The sequence below is a fragment of the Aulostomus chinensis genome, chromosome 20 (genome assembly GCF_037954235.1).
Source record: "Aulostomus chinensis isolate RoL2024-O1b breed Wild chromosome 20, RoL_Achi_v1.0, whole genome shotgun sequence".
In the NCBI taxonomy this organism is placed as follows: Eukaryota; Metazoa; Chordata; class Actinopteri; order Syngnathiformes; family Aulostomidae; genus Aulostomus; species Aulostomus chinensis.
In genome coordinates, this window is record NC_141339.1 from 24093846 (window position 1) to 24107581 (window position 13736).

At 46.6% G+C, this 13736-nt stretch overlaps 1 protein-coding gene across 7 annotated transcripts in view; it reads left to right on the forward strand.

Annotated features, from left to right (window-relative positions):
* The first annotated feature begins 202 nt into the window (after positions 1–202).
* The window catches only part of myt1la (myelin transcription factor 1-like, a), a 60434-nt gene continuing 46900 nt past the window's right edge, over positions 203–13736 (forward strand). For all 7 annotated transcript variants that reach the window (XM_086189515.1, XM_086189517.1, XM_086189516.1 and 4 more), the window contains exon 1: positions 203–483. The gene's annotated coding sequence lies outside the window, so the exon portion shown is untranslated. The remainder of the gene's footprint in view (positions 484–13736) is intronic.

Below are 13736 nucleotides of genomic sequence, written 5' to 3' on the forward strand. Positions count from 1 at the left end.
AGTCCTCACATTCAGGTTGTGAGAACATGTTTATGTCCCCAGAATATAGGTAATACAAGGACACACACACACACACACACACGGAAATAAGTGGGGGGGGGGGGGCACTGCCATCCTTGTAGCCTTCACGCGCGCGCCCACCGCCTTTCCACAGGCGCGTCGCACGATTTGCGTGCGCGTCCCCGATAAATCAGGAAAAGAGGAATAGAGAGAGAGGGAGAGGTAAACCCGCTGTCTTCTTCTGCTGCAGTGTCTGCTTCTCCCTCCGACATCTTCATCATCATTATCATCATCATCATCCTCCCTCCTCTGTCTGTCTGCCCCCCCCCATCCTCCCTCCCTCCCTCCCCCCTCCGTCAGTGAAGGCATGGCCACATACCTCAGCGACAAAAGACGGAGGGAAGTGTAGAGAGACCTCGGCGGAGAACCCGCAGACTTCCAGCCGGAGAGGAGGAGGAGGAGGAGGAAGAGGAGGCTCCGTCGGTAGGTTTCTGTCTTGTCCTCTTCTCTTTCCGCGCGCGTCTTCGTGCGCAGCTCCGGTACATCCATGATGCTCCGGTGGTACCGTCAGTCCTGCTTCGGTTCTGGGGACACTCTTTGTCTCTGCTCTGACGTGTGTGTGTGTGTGTGTGTGTGTGTGTGTGTGTGTGTGTGCGCGCGTGCGTGTGCGTTTCTGGGTTCTGTTGGTTTTCCTGCTGTTGAAGTTGGAGTGAGTTTCCCGTGTCAGCGCTAATATTCCCCTGGTATTGCTACACTGTGCTGCAGTGACCTCACGCCACCTTTTCCTGATGTTTATTATTCTCATCTTTCATTATTGGACTCATATAATTTCTGTATCATTACCTGCAGGTGTGTGTGGCTCCCGGCGCTCCATAATATCCCACTAATATTTCCATAATGTTCCTACAGGGTGCTGTAAGGCTCTTATTGTTCTCTCCAGTCAGAGAGGAGAGCAGACCTGCTCCTCAGCTCGGGAGCGTGGCTCATAGTGACCTTGCAGCACCTTTTCAATGAAGTTTATCTCTGTTTAACTTTGGAACAATTATAACTGTCGCGTCATAGAACCTGATATTCTACCTGCTCGGTGTTTCTGGTGGCATCGGCCATCAGCGCCGACGGGGAAGTGTCAGCAGAGGAGCTACGAGTCAGGAGAGCCGTCTCTCCCTGCTCACTTAGCGGTTTTTGTTATTTTCCTCCTGTCAAACACTTGTTCATGTACTTTTAGTACTTTGTGTATTTCACTCGCATCTCGTTCCTGCTGGTACAAAGTCGCACAGTAACAGCAGCTCCACGCTTTTACACACACACACACACACACACACACACACACACACACACATTCTGCAATATTGCCATAAAAACAACTGTGGCATTTCTGGTTTGCACAGAACCAAACAACGCCGGCGTTCCCCCACAGGCAGGTAATGTGCGGCTGGGGCAGTGTCGAGTTTGAGCGGGGGGTACCTGTCACACTCAGGTGAAACCGTCGCGGTCTAACGGTGCTGCTCTCTACGTGAGACAGCCTCATTCCTGAAAGGTTGTTCTGCACAAATGTGCTCTTAAGGTTGTAAAACTGCAGTTTTCGGGAGCTCGGGATGGACTACAGGTGTCAGGAGTTATTCATAGCCAACAGGATGGACTTGATGCCTGGAAGACTACATTGAGGGCCAAACAAGTGTCGAAGAAAAAATCTGTGCATAAAAACATTCCAGGAATGAAAATAGAAAATTAACAAGGACACAAATTCAGCGGTGATTCACTAATTTGCCCTCTGGGTTTCTGACAATGTTGTTTTGTAGGTTTGAAAACTTTATTGTACCGACACTCTTGAACAGCAGCTTCTTGAGATGATTTATGATGAGTAGATGCACGGTTCATGTCTGGTTAAGGTTAGGAAGCAAAACACTTGGTGAGAAAAAGATCGGCCCCATGTGAATGGCGGTGTAAACGGGACTCGAACACTCGTCTACCCCCGCAAACGTTAAAAAACACACAAAAAAACACGGAGCTGCAAACGTGACTCAGAGGTGACTTGACTTCTCCAAGTCTTCATTAGACCCAAACACCAGTTCATGGAAACTAGATGTCGGACAAAACATCAGCACTGCAATGCCTTGTGATTTTACTGGTGTGGCGCAGCACTGTCGCAGCCAACAGGACACGGGTACAAGATGGCGTGCTCAGCTAACGAGCTTCATCCCAGCTGCCAATGTCAGTGAAACTGAAGGAAAGAACCAGAAGTGTCAGGTTCGTTTGTGTCCGTGGATCATCGATGACACGTCACACGTGGATGGAGAAGACGACGACCTGTTCGTGTTCGTTAGTGAACGCACATTTCTGGACAGTTTAGCTGCCGTTAGCCGTCAGTCTCTATTAGCTCGAAGCTAAATATACGTGGCTGACTCTTTCTACATTCTGGAGTCTCAAAGAAGTGAAAACATCTTAGTGAGCTGAATACTTCTGTTCGTGAGTACTTGGAAATCCTCTTCATAACGTCCCTGATTGACACGCCGGCATTGGGCTCATTTGGATCCCTTAGGGCTGAAAAGCGCTCGGTCAGGTGCAGAATTGAAAGACATTTGAGTTTTAATCCTCATTGCTGGCCACCACTACAGGCTCAGGACTCCCCCAAAGAGAACCAAACCCTAGCTGCCCCGCTCCCTCCGGCTCCTCCTGGAGGACCCGGCGCTCCGAGGCCAGGTGAGATTTATAATCCCACTCGCGTGTTCTGAGCCGAGCACGGAGCTTCCTACCGGTTGGACGTGTTCAGAATGAGACATGTCGGACTTTGTCTGACAAAATCAATCCTTATTATCCGTGTAAAATGAATTTACAGCAGAACTGTGGCATTGATCAAAGCAATGTGCCTCATGAAGTGGCCGGCGAGTGTCTGACCTGCTGGGTTCATCATCATCATCATCATCATCTTCATCATCCCAACAGCTGTCAATCAGCAGGCTCAAACTCTTGAAGGATTGACGGATACAGTCGTCGCTCAGAATGTTGAATGTTTTTATCGATTGTAATTGTCCTTTTGACTTTGCACAGTTGGCTGGAAGCTTTATAGGCGGCGGCGTGATTGTGCTCAGCTCCAACGACGGCGCTGCACGACCATCAAAATGCAGTCCTACATCAAAGACGAGTTTCCTAAAGGCTTCTATGGATTTTATGGTTCTCTACCGTGAGCCTTAATGTCCTCTTAGCATATCATCGTTACTCAATCTGGATCACAGTGGAATATGACTCTAATAAAACCAAGAGTGATTAAATGTAAACCTGATTTTAATGGAGCCTGTGAATCCTAAAATTCCCTCAGTGATGCTGGTTTGTGTGTTGTAATTCGGCTGGAAAATGAGCGAGTTTAATTTTAACAGCAGTGCATGGTTGAATTTGAGTACAAAAGAAGAGGAAGATCATTGTCGGGACCTGTCGCATAGTCAGAAATTCACACTGTGGACCTGCTCGAGCTTCCGAGTGATTAATTAAACTTTGCAGCAGGGTTTCCTATCGTTTCTTATGTCCGTCTGTGGACGAAGAGATGAGGCAACACAGGAGACGCACTGCACACCACGGCGTGTGTTTACACAGTTTATATGACATCTAATTATATGTCCTTAGAAGAACTCCTGCTCATATTTGTGCATGTTTCGTTTTGAGGGTGTCTGTTTGTTGTTGGTGGTACATGAAATGTGTCATGAAGGACGATAAAGGACCCGTGTGTAGGACCTACTGGGGTCTGCGGTGGGGTTGCTTTCATGTGGGCCTGCATTCCTCTTGAGTTTGGGTTCTCACACCAGCAGCTGCAACCCTTTGTTAAGAATCAGAAAAACTTCACCGACCCTGGCGAGGAAGTTAGTTTTTAGTCTGCAGTTGCTCACAGAGGAAATGCGGGATGTACCTGGAGATCTAAGAAGTCAGAATTTACTGTGATTCTACTGCAGTAAACGGATCAAAATCCTGCTGAAGTGACACCACGGTGATGCCAGTGTCTATCGTTCATGAAGTCACACTTTGACTCATTTATCAGGCAGAAGAAACGCTAACAACATTTAAAATTCTTGTTTTCTCAATGGAGTTTGGTTACTCCATCAGTCTCTGCTGTCGTGACCCAGCTCTCCTCCCTCGTCGCTTTGTTCTTCCTCTGCATCCTCGGCGTGTCCTCGTAAATCTGCGGGGATGTCAGTTGCTCTGGTTGCCATGACGGCCAACTTCAGCAGTCAGCTGGTGTATTCATCCGTTGCTGTCTGTAAAAACTTATTTGTATTAAAAGGTAACCGAGCAAAACACTAGCTGGTATAGAGTGGGCGGAGCTAGTAGACATTTTCATGATGAAAAAAAATGAAGGAAACAAGCAAACTAAAACATGAAGTTGCTGGTTTGTTCATTTGGGTCGACCCCCCTGGACTCCCATGCTGCATTCATGAAATGTGGGAAAGTCTGAGTTTCCAAGCTGAGTAGTCGTCCTTCCGACTTCGTTGTGTTCATGACCTTTTCAATCGCAATGTGGGAACTTCACCGGCGCTACAAAGAAGATGAGTTGCATTTTAATGCTCAGAGCATTTAAACAAGACATTAATAGCAGATTCCAGATTTCTCAATGAAGAATGAAGCAGGATGTTCATACCAGTAGAAAACTAGCTCACGAATCACTCTGAATACCACTCTGCATATTATATGTGATCACAAAGTCATAACCAGAACATGAATTCATGACAAGTGACGTAGCAGTGAACGAACTTGTCCATCATCGTTCTACATCGATGATGTCAACTCACCAACTCAGAGCCAAAATTAGTTTGAGTTGAGTTCTTTTCGGTCATCAGGAACCTAGTGTGTGAATGTCTCTCGGCCCCGATTGTTCTGATAACTCCAACATAACGTGAATGCAGCATCAGTCTAAATGCACCAAGTACTAGCCAATCAGAGGCAGCGTAAGGCTGGGGGCAGGTCCTCTGTGGATGCCGGCCCGCCAAGCCAGCGATGGTGCTAGCCTAGCCAGCTGTGGCGCTTGCCTAGCCAGCTGTGGCGCTTGCCTAGCCAGCTGTGGCGCTTGCCTAGCCAGCTGTGGCGCTTGCCTAGCCAGCGATTGTGCTAGCCTAGCCAGCTGTGGCGCTTGCCTAGCCATCAGAGGTGCTAGTCTAGTCAGCGGAGGTTCTAGCCTAGCCACGTGTGGTGCTAGCCTAGCTAGTGGTGGTTCTAGCCTAGCTAACGGTGGTGCTAGCACCTTCTGTGCAGGTAGAGGGGTAGGGGTCTGCTGCTCAAAGCTAACTGAGAGATCTAAATCCTTCACACAGTTCCTTTAATTGGGTGAGACACTCACAATTCCTGCTTTCTTAAATGCAGAAAAGGAGAAGTGGCCATTCTATGACTTGGCGTGAGACTTGGGACTCTGACTCTGTCCATCTTCTCTGCATCTGTCAGGACTCAGAAGTGAACAGTTTGATTACATATTGAGAAGTCCAAACACAGGCGAAGCGCTGTGCAGGCTCCGCCATGAGCAAGCCAACCCTTTCTATGATGGCTGCTACCTCCAGGAATCAGTGACTTCACAAGCTTACAAATATTTTTTTCAACTTCTAAAAAATGAGCAACCAGCTGTTTGTCTGTTTTGAGTCTTTTCACTGTAACCGGACTACTGAAGCAGAACGTGCACTGAGGTTCCATCGAACGATTTCACACAAAGCGCTTGATAATCGGTGAGACCTGTGTCGTCGTTGGTCTCAGCCTGAGATCATCCTCCTGCTGGACTGGACGTGTTTGATCTGAGTCTGGTTTTGTGGCTCGCCAGGAGCCTCGGTGGATTCTCTCTCCAGACTGTCTGGTGAATAAACCGTCAGACCTGCTGAACTCGGCTGAAGAGTGATGAAAGGAAGAGTCTCTCTGCAGAGACCAGTCGGAGCTGGTGGTCATTCATGACTGCTCTCCTCGTCTCTGCAGCGTTCACTAACACCACCTGCATGAGCTGGAGGATATTAAACACACTCTCAACTCACGGATTCATGCGAGACCTCAGGAGCGCCGGCATCTGGAGGTCGTCAGAAGAATACCGGGCTGGATGTGCTGAGATGACATGTTTAACGGGAATTTCCTGTCATGACTTCTCATGTGTGGCGAGGCTGCACCTGCTCCTCGCTGCCCCCGTCTGAACTGGAGACACGGCTGTGTCGTTTCTGAGCCTGTTGTTGTGAGCTGAGCGAGACATCGAGTGTGTCAACGTGCACGCTGATGTGCTGCACCGTGATTCAGAAGATGACAACAATCTGAACAAGATCATGTGAACACATTCTGGTTGAAGTGTCTGAACTGATGATGCTGATGTTGGCCAGGTTTCTGGAAGGTTCTTTTGTACTCAGCTTTGTTGGAATATTCGCCTGGAGTTTTTAAAGCAGTAGCACCTGCCGTCACGTAGCTGTGAAGATGCACAAATGCATTAGCTTCAAATGCTAACATAGGGACCGCTAACAAGCGTTGTAACTCTAACTTCCTGAAATTCATTCAAAGTCTTACGAAGTACGCAAACGACAGAATGACACTTTCATCACTTACTACTTGACATTTTGGAAGGAAGTCTTGTCGCGTACAACCCTCGAACCCTCGCTTCAACGTGGATGTGATGTCCAACCAGGTCCAACCTCAGTATTCGACACAGTTACAGCATCTGTTGAAGGTCTGAAGTGGTGAAGAAGAGTCCCTCAGACCTGTTTTATTACTTTCCCTGACAGCACCTCCATGTGGATCACCTGGTGCACACACCACAGCCGTCCTCTGTTGTGTAATGGATCTTGAAGTACTACGTGATACTTGTAAAGTTACTGCTGCAACATTTACAGCAGCAGCGTAACGAGAGGCACGTGTGACAGTGAGTGCAGACGACGGAGCTGAGCTGCCTGTCCACCTGTCATTAGACCTGCAGATACAGGTCATCAATCTGATGATGTAATTGTGATGAATGGAAACACACACACACACACACACACACACACACACACACACACACACAGCAGACACACACACACAGCAGACAGCTATTTGGAGCAACGAATGACTCAGTGTAAAAAAGACTCACACACTTCACGACACACAGATTTTGTGATTCATGGCGGGTAGATCCTGTTCATCATTCATGTGAACGGCAGAGTGATGCTTCCTCGCTCATTCATTGCATTCTGAGCTCTGTGATGACCTTTGACCTTCTCATGTTCAGAAACCAGCAACATCTCTGACCTGGAGGGTTTTCTTGAATCTGCCTGGATAAGATGATGATGATGATGATGATGATGATGATGATGTGTGTGTGTGAGGTTTTTGCTCATAAATAGCTGAAATCACACACACACACACACACACACACACACACACACACACACACACTCTCCCTCCTGCTCGGAATAACGATTGAGGTTCTCCGCCACTTCTGATGACCTGCCTCAACAGCTCGTTACAGATCGTTAAAGCCTCCCTCTGAGCACATCCACCCCTCAACCTGTCCATCACAGAGTCCCGCCCCCCCAGCTCCCAGCTGACAGGGCTTAAGAGTTGAATGATGGGAGGTCAACGGTCTTTAACAGACGAGATGATGTTATGGATTGTCATTAAAAAAAAATCTGTCACCTGAACGAGAGAAGAAGCAGCAATAGAAGCAAGCAGCGGGCGTCCCTGCTGCGGCCATGGCGCCGACGGACCTCCCAGTTGGTGCAGTATTTGTTAATGAAACACATGGAGAGGTGGAGGACAGGTGGAGGACCAGCCCACTTGGAGCCGATCAGTGTACGAATGCTCTCAGATTGGCTTCCAGCTAGCAGAGGGGGATGTTCCTCTCCACGCGACAGAGGAGGTGTGGCTGTCTATGGCCGTTCCCAGACTGGCAGAGGGGGCGGAGCAGCAACCAGTAAACGATAACCGAGGAGCAAAAAAGGGGGCTGAAGGAAAAACAGAGTGGGGAGCAATCCCTCCATCCTCGTCTCAAGAAGGACGAGCAGAGTCATGAGGAAACCATGGCAACAGCACCGTCACCCAACCAATCAGATGAAATATCATTTGACACCTTTAAATATTCAGTATATGTTAAAATTGGCCTTCGTGATCACGCTGACAGTGAAACAAATGGAGCAGCAGGTGAGGCGGTGTAGAGTTGTTTCAACACAATGTTCCGCGTTCTCTTGAGCTAGTGTTCCTGGGAGGTCTGATAGAAGCACGTTAGAACCAATTGATAGCAGCGAAGCTGAACGCTGCCACCTGAAGGGCTTGAGCTCATGATAAACCAGGAGTAAATGCACTGAGGACGGATCTGATCGTCCAAAACCACCCTTAGAGGAGAAGGTGGTTCTACTCGTCATCAAGGTGGTTCTACTTGTCAACTACTTGTCATCAAGGTGGTACTACTTGTCATCAAGGTGGTTCCACTTGTCATCAAGGTGGTTCTACGTGTCATCAAGGTGGTACTACGTGTCATCAAGGTGGTTCTACTTGTCATCAAGGTGGTACTACTTGTCAACTACTTGTCATCAAGGTGGTACTACTTGTCATCAAGGTGGTACTACTTGTCATCAAGGTGGTTCTACTCGTCATCAAGGTGGTTCTACTCGTCATCAAGGTGGTACTACTCGTCATCAAGGTGGTTCTACTTGTCATCAAGGTGGTTCTACTCGTCAACAAGGTGGTTCTACTTGTCATCAAGGTGGTTCTACTTGTCATCAAGGTGGTTCTACTCATCATCAAGGTGGTTCTACTTGTCATCAAGGTGGTTCTACTCATCATCAAGGTGGTTCTACTCATCATCAAGGTGGTTCTACTTGTCATCAAGGTGGTACTACTCGTCAGTGTCCTTCCAACAGCTCAATTAAAAGCAGCTTCCGTCCGTCTCAGTTGTTTGAGGTCTGGCAGAAGTCTTATCAACAGAGCAACTCTTCCAGTCGTCCTTTTATCGGCCGGCAAACAAAGTGGTTCGAAGTGCGTCTGCAGACATTAATCTGGAGAAGACGACCTGGCGTTCGGTTGAGCAGGAAAGGGCGTCATCGGACACAGGAGAGGCGTATTAATAGCAGATATACGTGTACGCAGTTGAGTGCCATCGCAGCCCCACAACAAACACCCTGCTTCCGTGGCAGGTGCACAGAGGCCCTCTACCCAGTAGAGATATCTGATTAAAGCAGCATCATAAAAAAATGATGTGGTCCAAATGCAGACGCTCACTCTAGCTGAGTTAATATCCTCAGACAGAAAATATGCTGCAGGCCAAAGAGGACTTTATCTCTTCTGAAGTGCGTGACACGACCCCGCTGACCCGGTTATCGAGCCGGAGGTGTCCTTTTGTCCAGACTTAAAAATCTGCAGGGTGGCTCTTCACATTTAGAGGTCTTACATGCCATGTGTCAGAGTTCATTATCACAGTTTGAGCTTGCAGGAGAATCACTGAGGAAGTTAAAGGGAAACTCTGTTGTTTTCCAACTTTAAATCATGTGTTTGGGTCAGCATGATTGACAGGAACCAAACTGATTCGAATTCTTCTGGTGGGGACTGAGAATACGGCTGCAATATGATACGATAGGGCAGTGGTCCATGTCAGAGTCACTGACAAGTACAGATTGGTACACTAAGTGTCTGGCGTAGATGTTCAGATCTGCAGCTCCCAGGTCGAGGACCAGGTTCAGATCCAGGTCCAGGTTCTGGTTCAGGTCCATTTAGGTACAGTAGATCATCAGTGTTTTGGACAGTTGCTGACTACGTCCTCGGGAGTCTGTGTGGGTCATAGTGTCCCAGTCAGTTTTATGTTATCGTCTCATTATGGTTGACAAAATCTGAAAATGGCTGTGTGATGACGAACAGAGTTTATTCTATTTTTGCTGATGAAATCAACACACAAGCCCAGTCTGGTCCACATCTCTAAGATACGGTTTTTTACCATAAGAAACTAATAAAATATTCATTCCTTTTTTGTTTATTTCACTACGCATATGTATCCTAGTGTTGAAAAAAATCCAAAATGTGAATATTAATGAGCGAATTATGGCAGACAAGACACTGCAATGGTGAAACAGTTCCATGTGAACGTGCCTCCAGTGTAAATTAGCTTCCTCTGTAACGTCAGCCACTGTCTTCACTCTCAGGGGTTCATTGATTTCGTGTTAAGACGTCTGAATTCAGCTGTGAGCATCACAGTCGGCTGCTGCTGTTCAGGCTTCCTCTGTGATTGGTCAGCGGTTAATTGATGCGGCTAATCACCCGATCAGTCCAGTCTCCATGGAAACCGGGAGTAGGGCTGATGTACAGGAGGGAGTCGGGGCCTTCACTCCAGGCTTCACTGCTCTTTAACTACACTGCAGAGCTCCATAAGGGCTCATTCGGTTATTTAGCAACCAAAGTGGCTAACATGCTAATATTCACTATTTGTGGTTTTATTCAAGTTCAGTTTATTGCAGCCGTCAGTCTTCAGTTTACACCTCTAATTAATATCCCTGCATATTTATTAATTTAAGTAAGTTGCAGTTTCATCTCGTCACATGTCGGTTGAGCGAAAAAGAAAGTTAATCAGTGTCTCAATTAAATTGTGAGGAGCCTAGTGATTCGAACATTTTTGAATCAGTAAAATCATATTTATTTTAATTAAAAAATGATTAAAGGGCTCCTCTTATTTAGAGATGTGACCAATTATTTTGTGGTCAGGGTTAGACAAAACTTTAGATGTGAAGTTTGTGTTTGTTTAGGTCACATCGGCTGAGCTAGCATGTTAGCATGGTGCTATCAAATGTCAGTCTGAATTATATCAGACTCCTGAGCATTCAAACTGGTGAGTCACTTCAAGGAAAACACCATCACCACCACACCCACTTCTTGATATGTAGTTTCTCACAGCTCCAGATAAGAAGCATAAAGACTGTTCACGTGAGGGTTAACCTTGAGGTTAGCAAACATTAGCTTGTGTACATTAGCTACATGTAAGCACGCTACGGGCTAGTATTGTGACAGGCAATGTTGAAGTTAGCAAACATGTAATGTTAGCTCAGGTTAGCTATACGTTTCCTCACTACTCGCTCGGTAATAATTAACATGAGCTCAGTTTCAGAAGCAATACGTTAGCTTGCTGCCAGCTTTGTGGGATGTCATTAGATTGGTGTTAGCTGAACATTTTTGAACAGAATTCTGTTTTACATTGCTAGCATTGTCACGACAACTACAATTCATCCATGTTCTGGTGCTGCCCCCTGCTGGCTAATGTTAAACTGACAGAGAGGGGTTAGCATAGCTACTAAACCTGGAGAGGGAGGGTAAAAAGGCAAGAGACTTGAGACTTGGGACTAGAAATACTTGTGAGCATTTGACTACACAATTAGTTGATCAGGTTAGCTTGCTAACGAGTTGTTTTTACCCAGTTAACCCATCACATTGCCATCACTGCTGCAGGTATTTCTTTGGAAACCTGGTGAGTGTGTTCTGTGACTGTACGGACCAACACGAGTCCCCCTTCCATGTGCAGACGGGTTTGAAGCGGCGGCGTCTCTCCGTTCACGTCTGTTGTTTGTTTTGTGCACTGCAGCGTCACATCACACACCAGGTGTTTGATAAAAGTTCTAATAAATACAGAGCTGCTGCCGGGCTCTGCTGCGAACACACACATCACCTGGCTGCTCAGTGTGTGTGTGTGTGTGTGTTTGGGTGCACAAACATTTGCCTGGGAGTGTTTGTGTTTGTATTTGTGTGTTGCTGACTCTCCGGGCATGAAACTGGAGCGTTTTTAGGACCAGAAACATGAATGTTGGATGTGGAACTCCCTGAATCAGTCAGGAAAAAGTCAAAACTTTATGTTCCGAGAGTTGACTCATTCTTGTCTCTCACTCCTAATTCAGTCCTCAAGGTATGATAAAACGGCTGGTAACCATAGCAACAGTTCTGATGCGTTAGCCTCTGTTAGCAGTCAACTGGCAGGTGAAGCTCACCTGAACACACTTCAAACATGTGTCTTTGTTCCTAAACACCCCACAGTAGAGGAGTCACGTTCTCTCTTATATAAGGTATATTGATATATTCATCAAATAACATGAAGGTGAAACACACGCGCGCACACACGCACACACACACAACGTGGCTACAAAATAATCAATTCAATAAATGTGTGTCGTAGTCGTGTGATATTGTGTTGACCTACAGGAGGCAGAATAGATCGTGACACAAATTTCTATACTTCTGAACTGAAGTGAGTAAACCCCTGAACGTTCTTTTGTGTGTGTGTGTGTGTGTGTGTGTGTGTGTGTGTGTGTGCGTGAGTGTGTGTCTCGGTATAGGAGCTCTGCATCATATTGTACCAGACAGGAGTGTTGGGCTGAATACTAAACAGCAGGAAGCTCCTCTCCTTCGAACAGCACCAACTCAGCTATACAGGACTCTGTGACACACACACATACACACACACACACACACACACACACACACACACATACGGTCATTGCCCAATATTTTACTCACTTTTCATGGAATTCTCACATTAAATCACCATTTTAAATTAAAAGATCCCAAAATGCCTCCTTAAAGAAATTGCGAGTTTTCAGCCATTTTTCTACAAACTCAAATATTAGCTGTTTTTCAAAAAAATTCTCAAAATTTGATCACTTTTAAAGATTCTTTATGGAAATGTTCATGAAATTGTTGCTTTCAATAATGTCATCGATTTTCAGGATTTCTCTCCAAAAGTCCACAAATTTTTCCATTTGAATTTTTCCAAGATTTTTTTCCTTTTTATGTACTCGCGCTGCAGAAATATTCCTACTTTCCTGGAATCTTACGACTCCGAGCTTTAGCTACAGCCACAACGCTATTTTTTTGAAAACCATTGTCTCCATTTTACAAATATCCACACTTGTTTTCACGTAATTGTCTTCATCCCCTCAGAATTTTACTCAGGTCTCAAAATGTCCTCTCCATCCCGACCGTCCTAAATGCTCCGCGCTCCACAGACGACCGTCTACACCCGCGTGCATCTCTGCTGAACAAACACTCTTGAGGGGTTCAGAAAAGACCCTCACAGAGAAAGAAACACACATTCAAGCTGAGGCAGAACAAGGACACAACCTGTGGAAACACACATTCATGACTGCACACACACACACACACACACACACACACACACTGGTGGTGAGGTCATACACATTCGTACATGCGTGCAGCCCACTCAGCCTTATATTCCCTGAGAGGCGGGGTGGGTTTTCTCTCTTCTCGGCGGAGGGAGGGAAGGCTGTTTGATGTTGGGAACGTCGGAGCGCGCTCAGTGGAGTGGTGGCCTCAGATGCACCCGCCCTCGCCATGCTATGGAAACATAATGGGAGTCGGCGGCTGAGAGTTCAGCTGAGGCTGTCCGGAATTTACATTTATATTAATGCTGCAAACCAGCCGAGCTGCACTGCGGCTGAGGAGGGAGAAGCTGCGAGCGCTGCGGCGTTCACGTGTTCATCATCATTGCAGCCTTTTTTCTCTTTTATGTTGCATTTTTATGTCCAGCCTAAAGTGAGATTTGTTTGCCTTAATGTTCTCCTTTGGTGGAGTGAAGACGCGTCACCAGAGATGGTGCCGTTCCCGCCTGGAGCGCTGTGGTTTGATGGCTGCAACAGGCTGTATAGCTGCGAAGATTGAAGTTGTAAAATGAAACGCCAAAACAAAACACATGAAATGTCCTGACACGAGAAATATTTGGTGTTAAATTTGCAATGTAAAAGTTGACATTATCCTGTGGTATCGTGTTGCTGAGT